Genomic DNA, 12,445 nt, shown 5'->3' with positions numbered 1-12,445 from the left:
CCCAGCAGTGCTCACACCACGGTGGAGATTGTGATCCTGAATTCCCAACCAGGGAGCAGGGAGGGCTTGGTGGGAAGTGCCAAGGGCAGGAGATGCTGGAGCTGCCCCCCAGCTCATGGATTTGGGAGCAGCTGTGTGAAAACGGGATGGGAGATTTTCCTGCAATGGATTTTCCTCAAAGGATTTGGGGTCAGCTGTGTGAAAACGGGATGGGAGATTTTCCTGCAATGGATTTTCCTCAAAGGATTTGGGGTCAGCTGTGTGAAAACTGGATGGGAGATTTTCCTGCAATGTCCTGGCCAGGTTCATTCTAGGCTGATTTAGGGAAAGCTGGAGAACCTCTGGTTGGGCTCAGTTATTCACATTTTTCAGTGGTAAGCATGTAAACGTTGCTCCAGAAAAGCCCAGTCTAAAAAATCATGGATTTATAGGAAAGCTTTTAGAAAGGGGGAAAAGTGCAGGAAAGATGAATTCTTCCAATATTTTTCACTGGTAAAGGTGAAAAAAGGTTCATTTCTCAGGGAGAGAGCTGATGGAATATCTCTGCCTCTTGGTTAGCACCAAACTGGACAGGGCTGGTTGAGTGCTCTCCATTGGCCAGGAGCAGCAACAGAAAGAGAAATTGGGGGTTTTCAGTGATTTCTCCCCAACCTGTGCTCCCAGATCAGCTATTCCTGCTGCAATCCAACCCATCCCCTCTTCCATCCACTCCTCCTCCTTGCATGGCCAAGATAATGAGAACTTGGACTTTCTAAACAGAGCTGAGATTTCAGTGAGGGTTTAGAGGGCAGTCAAACCTTTCATGGGCAAATGTCTCATTTGCATTTCCTAAGCTCACCTCAGAACCTGGGATGTCTGCTCTCTGCAGGCCAAAGCCACAAAGGAGAGCAGGGGGTCGCTGGGTGCCAAAATGCACAGAATTGTCAATTATCCAGCTGTGACTCATGAGTTTGGTGTCCACACAAGCCCTGGAATCACTTTTCCTGGGTTTACTGTAAATATAATTCCCCATGAAGCTGGAGGCTCAGTTTGGGAGCCCCAGGGAGGCTGGAATGAGGTGATCTTTAAGGTTCCTTCCAGCCCAAACCTTTCTCTGGTTCCATGATCCCACTGTTACAGGATTCAGTCCCACTCCATTCTAAACAGCAAAACCTCACAGGGACAATGTTGGGAAACCTGATTTAAACACCCATCAGCTTTAACTTCCTTAAATATAGAGCTGTTTGCTTTTAATTAGCTCTCTGCGTGCCTGCCCACATTTGCAAAGACACAGAGGGCAGTGTCTGCTGAGGGTTTGAGAAATGGCATGAAAATGAAGAGTAAAAGACACAATTAGTCCCACTAAAGATGGATCTCTACCCCCAGCTCCTCCCTGAGCTCTCCCAGGCTGTGTGGGGAAGGGATGTGCTTCGAAAGTGAGGATTTCCAGGGAATTTCCAGCAGAAGGAACAGGTTCATCCTTCCCAAACACAGAGCGATTGCTCCTCAGCAGAAGGTGGGGGACACCAAAGGAACGTTAATAAATAACAGCAGAGGAAGCACAGCTGGAGTGTGCAGAGCTCTGTCCCTTGTAAAACACCTGGGGAATCGAGGGGTGGGTGAGCATAAAGCTGGTGTGAGGTTTATCCTGGAGTTTATCCCCCAAACCTTGTCCTCCAGAGGGGAAAACCTGACATAGAATTACCTGGATGAGCTCCTTGATCTTTCTGGGCTTACTTCAGCTCAGCCTTGTGAACCTTGGCTAAGGCTGCCAAGGGAGCAGCATGAGAGAGGGCTCAGCTCCTCTAAGGGGATGGATATCTGCGTTTCCCTCACTTCTAAATCACTCAGGAAAGCCAAATTATCCACTCTGTCACCTATCCCCCACTCTCCATGAGGAGACATTCACACAAAAGTATTTTAAAATATAATTTTTCAGTCATTTTCTTTAATACAGCTTAGAACTGCAAACATTTATTGCTTCACTCCCTCCACTCCATGTCTGACATTTCTCCCGCAGTTTTGTTTTTGTGACTGTCCTGCTCCTCCCAACTGGGCAGCCAGGGAAAATCATGGGATAAAGTGAAATAAAGTGAAATAAAGTGAAATAAAGTGAGATGCAGTGCTGGTGCTCGGGGAAGGAAGCCTAAAAGCTTTCCCAACCCTGCAGCCCCGTGCCTCAGCAGATCAGCACTGGCATTTGGCACTTTGTAATGGGTTAGGAGCCTCGAAATTTATTGTAAACTTAATGCTGCTTTACAGCCCATCTTCAAAACATTTACACAGACACTAAAAGATGATGGATATTTTCAGAGCATCCCTCTTCCCCTGCAGCTCCTGCTGCTGTAAGCCTGCTCGGGCAGCAGTGATTTGAAATTTGTTATTGATGTACCTTTGAAGGTTTGCTATCTGATCCCTCATGTTTATTGCTGTGATGCAGCTGCCTCCGAAGTGTCCTCTGGTGGAGGCAGGGGTGAGGAGATGGGATCGGGGATTGCTGTTGGTGTTCTGGGCGCTGGGGTGCGGGAGGCAGCAGGGCCCCATCGATCGAGATCCCAGACAAAGGCTCGGGATAACAGAGCGGCCGCTCTTTGCATTTCGCTTTTTAAATGAAACAGGGAAACAAGAGCAGAAAGAAAGCGATACAGGAGATAAACAAGCAGAGAGAATGAGGCTGGGGAGAGATGGATGTGTGTCTGCACCTGTACAGATAATGAGAGCCAGGCTTTGCATTGAAGGGCAGCCTCTCAATTGACTCCTCGGTGATGGAAGGGTGGGGAGGTGAATGCAGAGCCGTAATTAGACACCAGTGCAGAAATCCAGCTTGGGAAGGTGGGCAGAGTTACAGGAAGGTCAACTCTTTTATGGCTGCTGGATCCTGGATGTTTTGCTTCTCCACACCTTCAATCTGCTTTCACCCAAAATGTGTTTTATGGATTTTGTGGCTCAGGCACCTGCCTGCATGCCCTGGCCTTATTTATTCCCCTAAAGCCAAGAGCTGGATCAAACTTCAGTGCAGAGCACTGCCCGCCCTGCCAGGGAACAATTCCTGCCCAAAATCCCATCTGAACCCACTCTCTGCCAATTTGAACCCTTCCCCTTGTCCCATCACTCCAGATTTGATGAAGACTCTTCTCCATTTCCCTTGGAGCTCCCTTTCAAAGGCTGGACTGCTGCCATTCCTTCCTTTATTATGTTTTGTCATTCCTTCTTTTATACATTCACGTCTTTAGAACCAATACCAAACATCTCCAACCTCTGGGTATTTTTTATTCTATTTACTCCCAATGACATTTGAATTTTGGTTTTTATTGTGGCCCCTTCTCCTCTCAGAGCTGCCAGGGCTCATGGCTGAGCTGCACAGGCCACCATGTCCTGACACCCCAGAGCTGTCAGGACACACTTGGACTTTACAGAAAATCACTTTTCAGGCAGAGCAATCCCATCCTCGAGCTTTGGGATACTTGGAATTTAATTCAGGAAGGGCCACAACCCCTTGCCTAATAAATATATTTCTGCTGGAGATAACTACCACAAGGTGATGCATTAAAATAATCATCACACAAGAAATTAAAATTCAGTCTGGTTCTGTACATTTGCAGGGTGGAAGCCATAAGCTTGTATGCAGATCTGTTTGTGCATAAATTCTGTCCCAAATTAGATCTGATTTTCAGCATGTCTTTACCATTCCTCTGCTATTTTTAGCTCTCTGGGTGTTGTTGTAGTAATAGGGATGCATTTAAAATATGATGTTAAAAACTGCAATTATGCCTTAGCCACCATCTAAGTTCATAATTTTTTTTCCTAATTGCTTTTGAATTTTAGAAAAATATTTAATGTTCAGTGGTGGAGCAGATGGAGCTGTGAACACTTTGCTTCACAATAATACACTTTGGTTCTGGCTGGTGCTGGTGCTTTGTTTCTTTGTTATCTCATTAAATAAACCTCAGGCTGCAAAAACAAGAACTTTACAATTTCCCAAGAATTTCAGGCTCTGAGGCAGACTAAGCACTATTCAGGGACAGGTGTAGAGGAATTATTGACAATCTGGGATTATTCTGCAGTGCTGTTTTAAGGAATAACACCTGACACGAGCAATGGGTTTCAAATTTAAAGTCACCTAAAAAAAGTGTATTTTCCATTTGGTCCTATTTTTCTTGTTGGTGAGTATAGAGAGTTGTGCTAATTTTGTATTAAATCAGGAAATTTTTATTAAGAAAAGACAGTCAAGTTCAATTAACTTGATGTTCATTTCAAATGACAATGGCTGTGGTTACCTTAAAGTGATGACCTGGGCAATTCTTAGCCTCTTTTGCAAGTCTGGTAATTCCTAGGGTACCTACTGGGTTTGAATGCATGAAATTAAAATAAAACATATTCATAGGGTGCCATAAAACACACCAGAACGCTGTTTCTCTTGAGCCACTGATCTATGGCAGAGAACTTTGTGTGTTTATTTCAAACTCCTCAATTTGTGCCACAAATTCCTGCCAGGAGCTCTGTGGAGACACAAGACAGAGCTTTTCATCCACCAGCTGCAGGAGTTTCTTCATCCCATTACAGGGATTTCAGAAATAAGGGAAACATTTCCAAGTGTGAGGTTGAGTTTTAGGGATAAAAGCATTGATGGCCCACCAGATGGGCACTGGTTTGGTTTTACATTGGGAAGAAAACCTGAGGATAAATTTGCTTTTGTTTCTCCCAGTAGAAACTTTGGGCTGTTTAATTAAAGGCCTCATTGCCCCATCATTAAATTCAAAGAAGCAGATCTAATGCAAGCACTTAAATGTAATGTCACTTATTAGTCTTTAATGACAAGAAACATCCTTTCTCCAAAGAACAGCTGTAGGAATAGTGCCCATGTCACCCACAAAATTATAGATTATGGAGAGCATTAGTGTGCATTTAATGGCTGTGAAAATATCCCTGTCTGGAAAGGGCTGTGCTCCTCCTTGTTCAGCTTCACTCGGGAGGGAGGTTAATTAAAGCCAGAACATCACAAATCCTGTAGCACTGCAGGTCATTCATCTGTACCAAAGTGGAACAGAAATTCTGCAAAATCTCCCTGTCAGGGATGACATAAAACTGTCTGCTCCGCTGCCTGGGAGAGATCCCTGGGCTGGCAACTCTGCAGCCACCAAATCTGCCATTAAACACAAGATTTATCAAACCTTTTACAGACTATTCCTTGTAAATACATCTATATAAGTACATGGAGATATAGGAAGTGTTTCTATGGTGCTGGGGGGGAAAATGAACTGTGAGATGGCCAAGTAACCAGAATTTGGAGATTTTTGGGATCCCCCAGGTGAATGGCAAAACACCCCGAAGGTCAGAGAACCAAGGGGGAGAGCTGGGCTGGCCAAGGGATGGGGAAAGCCAAGGGAAATGCAGCAACTTCCATTTCTGGGTTATTTCTTGAATCAAATATGGCCACAAATTCAAAGCAATTTGTCACTCACGGTGCCTTGTGAAGAGCTTTGAGGTTTGTGAATGGGAAATATTAAATAAAGCCAAATAATACATATTTTAATATGGATATATACTTAGACAATATGGAAATGAGGCGGGAGAGTAGAAAATGTGACAGCTGAGTAGATAAACACGGAGTTGTGTTTTCATTTCCAAAGACCTCTGGTATATAAATGCTAATTTTTGCCTGCCTTATGAGGCTGTGAATTCCAAAGAGAGATCCCAGCAGTCTGATGGATTATCCAAGTGTCTGTTGCTGAAGCCAGCCCTTAATGGGCTGTGTCAGGTGTTGCCACAGACAGCTGCACGTCCCAGAGATGCCCAGCTCACCTGGGGTGCCAAGGGGCATCAATCAGGGCATCCCCTGCATGCCCTGGGCACACTCCCAGCACACCAGGAGATTTGTATATCTCAGGTGAGCAAATCTGCTTCCTCCACGACATCTCCATCAAAATCCAGCATTGAAACCATTCTTATTTTATTTGCCTCCATAAAATCTTGCCTGAAGTGGGCTTGCTGTAAAGGCTGGAGTGTTTCCTAAAGCAGCTGTACCCCAGTAAAGAAGCACATCAAGGTGCTTGCAGCTCCTTGTAGCTCGTTCCTTTCTGTTCTTTTCTTACCTGCAGCTTTCCTTAAATCACTGCTGGGCAAGAAAGGCCTTGAGACAAAAAGTTTGGGGATGGATGGATGGATGAGGGATGGAGGGATGGAGGGATGGATGGATGGATGGATGGATGATGGATGGATGGAGGGATGGATGGATGGAGGGATGGATGGAGGGATGGATGGATGGATGGATGGAGGGATGGATGGAGGGATGGATGGAGGGATGGATGGATGGATGGATGGATGATGGATGGATGGGAGGTATGGATGGATGAATGGATGGATGGATGGATGGATGGATGGATGGATGGATGGATGGATGGATGGATGGATGGATGGGACACAGCGCAGGACACTCAGAGAGGACATTTATGCCTCACACCAAATGTAACAGAAGAATTGCAGCTCTTTGTCAAGGGAAGATCCTCTTCTCCCTTTCCCCCATCACTAAATTTCCCCCATCTCCTTTATTTAAATTTGATTTTATTTACATCTTTGTGCGTCTCGTATCTTAAGTGAGCAATGAAAGCACAAAGTAGTCAGGCAGGATATGAGGTATTGAAATAAAGGGTTTTCTTAGGAAAACCCCCAATGTGCACAGCCAGAGTCCCTGGAATTCCTCCTTCCTTAGGCAGCTGTGAGGAATGGATGTCGGTCATTATTTGCCTTTTGAATATTGAAGTGGAGCAGGAAGAGCAGGGGTTTGCTCCTGAATGAAGGAAATCCCCACTTTCCTGGGTGTTTTCTCACAGTTTGTGCAGCTGCCCCAGCCCTGCAGAGCTGGTGCTTGGCTCTGCCCATGGATGCCTGCCTGGAAACGCCAGGGGGTGATGCCATTGTGAACTGGAACAAATCCCGTTGTTCAGAGTGGATTTGGCTGCTCCCAAACCCCTCTCAGTGATGCTGATCAGACCCAAACTCTCCCTCTGCCCTGCAGACTCAGCCCTCAGGCTCTGGGAGGAGCCCCAGTGGCTGCAATAATGCCACTGATCACCTTTCTCTTTGCAGGGGTTTCAGCTCCCTGGGTTTCTTGTGATGTAAAATTAAAAGGAGCTTTTCAACATCTGCTCATAAAAAGCCCACTGGGTCTGTTCTGGCTTCTGAAGGAGTGTGATTGAAGGCTTATTTTTCCACTCTGTTATATCTCTCCCTCTCTAAAACCTCTTCCCCCCAATTTCTCATTTTTGTCTCATCCTTACTCTGCTTTACTCATCTTTAAAATTCATTTTGTCTAAGCCTTCCTGCCAGTCCCCACTCTGGAATTTTGATTTTTGCCTGATCCCTCAATAACTTCCTGGGTTATGAGAGTTTTCTTTGCTCATCTGTTGGCTTTTAATTGTGGATTCAGAGGGAGCAATAATGAGGTGCTGCCTCTGAACTACCCATGGTGAGTTCATCAGCTGCTTTCCTGATGTCCTGGAGGGTGTTTGCATTCGGCATTTTCCACGTTGTAAAACTCAGCCCTGGTTAATAGGAAAATTGTGTCTTGAGTTGTAGAGCTGCTAATGGAAATGGCATCGCTTGCCACGAGATATTCTAATTTATGACTCTCTTTAAAGAACATACTTGCCAATTAGTGTCTTTATTAGAATACTTACTTTTATCATTTGAAAATATGGCTCTTAATTGGGACCAGCTTTGCCTAAGGGAGAAACAATTGTTAATAAATAAATGAATAAACCAACCCTCTCCATCAGTACCCGTGGAGAGAACCAGCTCATCCCATACAGGCACACTTATAGATCACATAACTGATTATTCCTAAACTCCTTCCATTACTGAGAAAGACAATTCCATCTAACTTTATATTGTCTTCCTGGGAAAAATATAGGCAGGATATTGGAATCTGCTTGTTTATTAAAGCAAGTAGCTCATTAGGCATAATTAAGACCGAAGAAACAAGAACATTAAATTTTAATACCACACCATCAGCCCAATAGCTCCAGGAAAGGCAAAAGCACCAGAGCTGTTCCATGAGTAAATTGATCAGGTCAGTGTAATTAAGGTGCCAATTTTGTTAGAATCTGAACAGAAGATGAGGACTGTTCAGTTGGTTTTCACTTCAAAAATGTGGTAAAGAAACTGTTTGAGAAATAGAATTTAATAGGACAGAAGACCCAATCTTGAGTGAAGGGACAGATCTGAACCAGAATGTGGCTAAAGTGGGGACATCAGTGTCCTGTGCTTGTCCCATCTCTGTCACTGGGACTGATTCTGCAATGGATGGTGACAAGCCAGAGCAGGGGAGTTACAGCAAAATAAAGAGAATAAAATGAGGGTTGTCCTGATCTGTGCTGGACTCACCTCGAGGCCTGGAGCAGCTCTGGGCACCCCAATAAAAGATCTAAAGCTGAGGGGCAGTTTCCAGATGAGGGACAGGGTGTTTAACCACAACCACTGTTTGCCTGACCCCAAAGCTTGGCTATTTTGAAATGAAGAAATAAATAAAAGAAGGCAAATTCCATTAGCAGTCAGTGACCAAACCAGCAGCGCTGGTTTCCAGGGCATTGTGCCTCCCAGATGATCTCCCAGTCCCACCTGCTCCCAGATCTCCCCATCCTCTCTCCCTGATTGCTCCACAGAAAAGAAACAGATGGGGCTGAGGAAAATCCAGAGCAATAAATGGGGTAGAAAGCGCCTCCAGCCTTTTTGAGCAGCATCAGGGCAGCGTTTCTCCTTTCAAGGATTTTCTTTTTTCCCCCATTTGAAAACTAAACCTGCTGGAACACGAGCTGTGAGCCGGTCTCATTGCCAGCTCCAGGAAAACACAAACACAAACATGCTTCAGCTGCTTTTGGGCAGGGGCTCAGCTCCCTTCCATGGGCTTTGCTGCTGTTTTTAATCTGCTAATTGCCTGATCAATATCGTTATTTGAAACTTCTATGAAAATGTGGGGAACTTTCTCCACGCTGGGGATGCATGGCTCCCTTTGCTGTGCTGCAGGACTCCAGCAGCAGCAATTTCAGTAATTAGGCTGCTTTTGAAATAAAGGCCACTTCCATGGATACAGGAATAAGATAAATTATGCCCAGGATAAGCTTATATTTTGCTGCCTGCACTTGCCCTTTCTGTGCTCAGGGAAGGAAAGCCTGAATAAACATCTTTTCTCCTCCTCCTCCTCCCACCCCATGCCACATCTGTGTCCTCTCTAAAGCTCTTCCCTTTCCTCAGCACTCCATCCCCTCCATCAGAGGTGACCTTACTTTTGTCCTTTGGAAATTACTCTTTTCTTGTCAATCCCTTTTTTTCATTTGTGGATTAGTTTACAGAGTGAAATTAGGCAAAAAAGCAGAGGGGAAAAAAAATCACAATTTTCCAGTGAATGTAATCCCCCAAAAAGCAAGATATGAATAAAAGCAAGCAATATCAAGAAAAAGAATGCCCTTGAATTTATTTTTTTAGCCTTTTCAGTTATTTTAGATCATCTTATTAGAGCTTATTCTAATAATTTCTTGTCAATGTCAGGAAAGAGAATACAGAAAAATGAAGGATTTATTTATGATATAATTATGTGGCTATCTCAAAAAAGCACCATCACTGCCAGAGATATGCAGCTCATCAGCGGCAATTTGAGCAGAGGAATTGAATATTTTGATTTTTTTTTGTGGACTTGGGTGCCAGCAGAGCCCACATCATTGACTTTAGGCTTGCCAGTGCCATGGCTGAACTTGGGCAATAAAATCTGGGTCGCCCCAAGCATGGAGAGGTGTCCCAGGATGAGGATGTCAAGGAAGGGTGGGAAGGGAAGGTGAGGTTTCGCCCCTCATCTGCTGCTGCTGGGTCAGGGAGGAAATCCCAGAGATGCTGTGGAGGATGAGGCACCAAATCCTTGTGTTGGTGTTGGGAGAGCCCCTGTGGGCAAAGGGACAGGGCTGGGAGCAGCCAGGGAATTGTCTGGGACATGGAAGGTTGTGGGGGCCTGAATATATGTTGTATTGTAAGATCTGTGTGGTTCCAAGTTACTCCAAACGAGCTGCAGCTGCAGGGTCCTTGGTTGGGCAGCAGCTGTAGCTCGTGAAGGTAACTGAGATAAATAGGGGTGGGTCAAGAGCCCAAGAGGAGCCCCTGAGAAGAGAGAAAGGACTGTGCTGCAGAGAATGGAGAAGAGCCCCAGCAGAGAGGGAAGAACAACGCTGCAGCAAAGATTGCGACAACTGGTGCCCCGTGTGAGGAAGAACACACAACCAAACATTGAAAGAAGGTATGGAATCCCCCGGACAGCCGAGAGCTGTGGCAGCCTGAGAGCTGGGACTTTGGAGTATCAGCCAGAGAGCTGGGACACTAGAAATGTAACAACAAGAAGTGGTAGAAGATAGGACAGCTGAGAGCTGTGGCAGCCTGAGAGCTGGAACTGTATGTATATTGTAATTGTATAATTGCTAAAAGAAAAGGGGGGAAATGTGGGGGCCTGAATATATGTTGTATTGTAAGATCTGTGTGTGTCTGAGTTGCTCCAAACGAGCTGCAGCTGCAGGGTCCTTGGTTGGGCAGCAGCTGTAGCTCGTGAAGGTAACTGAGATAAATAGGGGGGGGTCAAGAGCCCAGGAGGAGCCCCTGAGAAGAGAGAAAGGACTGTGCTGCAGAGAATGGAGAAGAGCCCCAGCAGAGAGGCGAGAACAACACTGCAGTGAAGATTACAACAGAAGGTGGCACTGGATGGTCCTGAAGGTCCTGGAGGTCCTTCCCAACCCAGCCCATCCTCTGGATGTGTGCTTTTCACTGAGTCAGGTTTTTACAGGACCCTGGGGGTGGAAGTTGTGCTCACATGGAGAGCTTTGGCTCCATCTGCTCCCAAGCTGAGCCTCAGGGAGCAAAAAACCCCAAATTCCCCCTGATCGTCCCCAAATTGTCGTCACAAACAGACACCTGTGCTGGGAAAGCAGCGCTCAGAAATCAGGGGGATGCGCACCTGGAGGTTCGGCTGAATATTCAGCAGCAATCAGCTGACAAAATTCCAGATGCAGATCTGCCCAGAGAGAAAAAAAAAATAAAATAAAAAATCCCCAATTTCCTGGGAATTGCATGAATTGAGTGGATCCCAGCCCTGTCTCTGGCCCTGCTGCTGCTTTGCATTTACTGTCACACATTCCAGCCCTTCTGCTGACCCAAACATTCCAGAGCTAAGGCAGCTGAACTTTTCAGTTCAGTTTGTTCCAATGTTCACGTGCTTTTTTTTTCATAAATATAATTTAATTCAAACCACATATATACATATAATTTAATATATACAAACCACATTCACACATATAATTTAATATAAACCACATTCATAAATATAATTCAGCACAGACCACAAAAAAATCCTTGATAGAGACACTCATGGACTTTGTCTTAAAATTCTGCTTCCTACACTTGCTCATAAACCTTGTGGCTTTATATTTTCCATAAAATATCAAATTTCAATGAGAGAAAACTGGTTATGAGGGTGTCTGACCACTGTGTGTGACCAGAGATTCAGTGCAGATGAATGCATAAAGGTCTCAATCTTATGAGCCACAGCTCCCAAAATCCCATTAATTTCAAAATATGCCAAATATTTCCTTTTATTGGAGATCTCTATATCTGAAATTTTTTTGTTGTTGCTTTCTATTTTAACCCCATGACTTTATGGAATGAGTTTGTTGGAAATAGACCCCAGGAAAATGAGTGAAAGCTAAAAGTGACAAATGATGTTGATCCCTTTCAACTTTAAAGCATTTGAATCAGAAGCTGCCACACAGCTCTGCTCAAGGTCCAGCTGCATTTTTGATAGGAAATGTGTTTTGATTTGGGAATTATTTGTAGGCTTCATTAAAATGTAAATTGCTCCATGAAGAAATCTGAAAGAGATTGAGTCCAAAGATATGTAAATATCCAAATGTAATTGGGGTTCAAGCCCTACATCTTTATTTCTGCCTGAACAGCTCAGAGAAGAAGGTTTTCCATCCTTCTCCTTGAAATCTGAAAGCAGATTTTTCACAAAATCCTTGAACGGTTTGGGTTGGAAGGGACTTTAAAGATCATCCAATCCCAGCCCTTCTGGGTTTGCCTCCAAAAGCAGTCCTGAGGCATGAAATTCAATAAATAACCCTAAATTAGCAGGCTTGGAGGACTGGAAGAGGAGGAATGGGAGGAAGAGGTTCAGTGAAATCGAGATGTAAATCAAGATGTGCTTGGATGGACCCATCCCCAGGGCTGCTGAGTTAAAGGGACATTTGTGATGTTCCTTCTTTTCTCTGTGTCCATTCCGGTCACCCTGGGCTGGCCCAGATCCCCCCTTTGCCACCCCTGAGCCCAAATCCCACCCCAGAGCAGGGAATGGAGCTGTGGGAGCCCCTCCTGCCTCCCTGCCCCAGCTGAACCTCTGCAAATTATTCCAAATGCTCGCATTCAATTCCCCATCTGCAAA

The sequence above is a fragment of the Zonotrichia albicollis genome, chromosome 12, assembly GCF_047830755.1.
Source record: "Zonotrichia albicollis isolate bZonAlb1 chromosome 12, bZonAlb1.hap1, whole genome shotgun sequence".
NCBI lineage: Eukaryota > Metazoa > Chordata > Aves > Passeriformes > Passerellidae > Zonotrichia > Zonotrichia albicollis.
Note: the sequence above shows the minus strand (reverse complement) of the source record.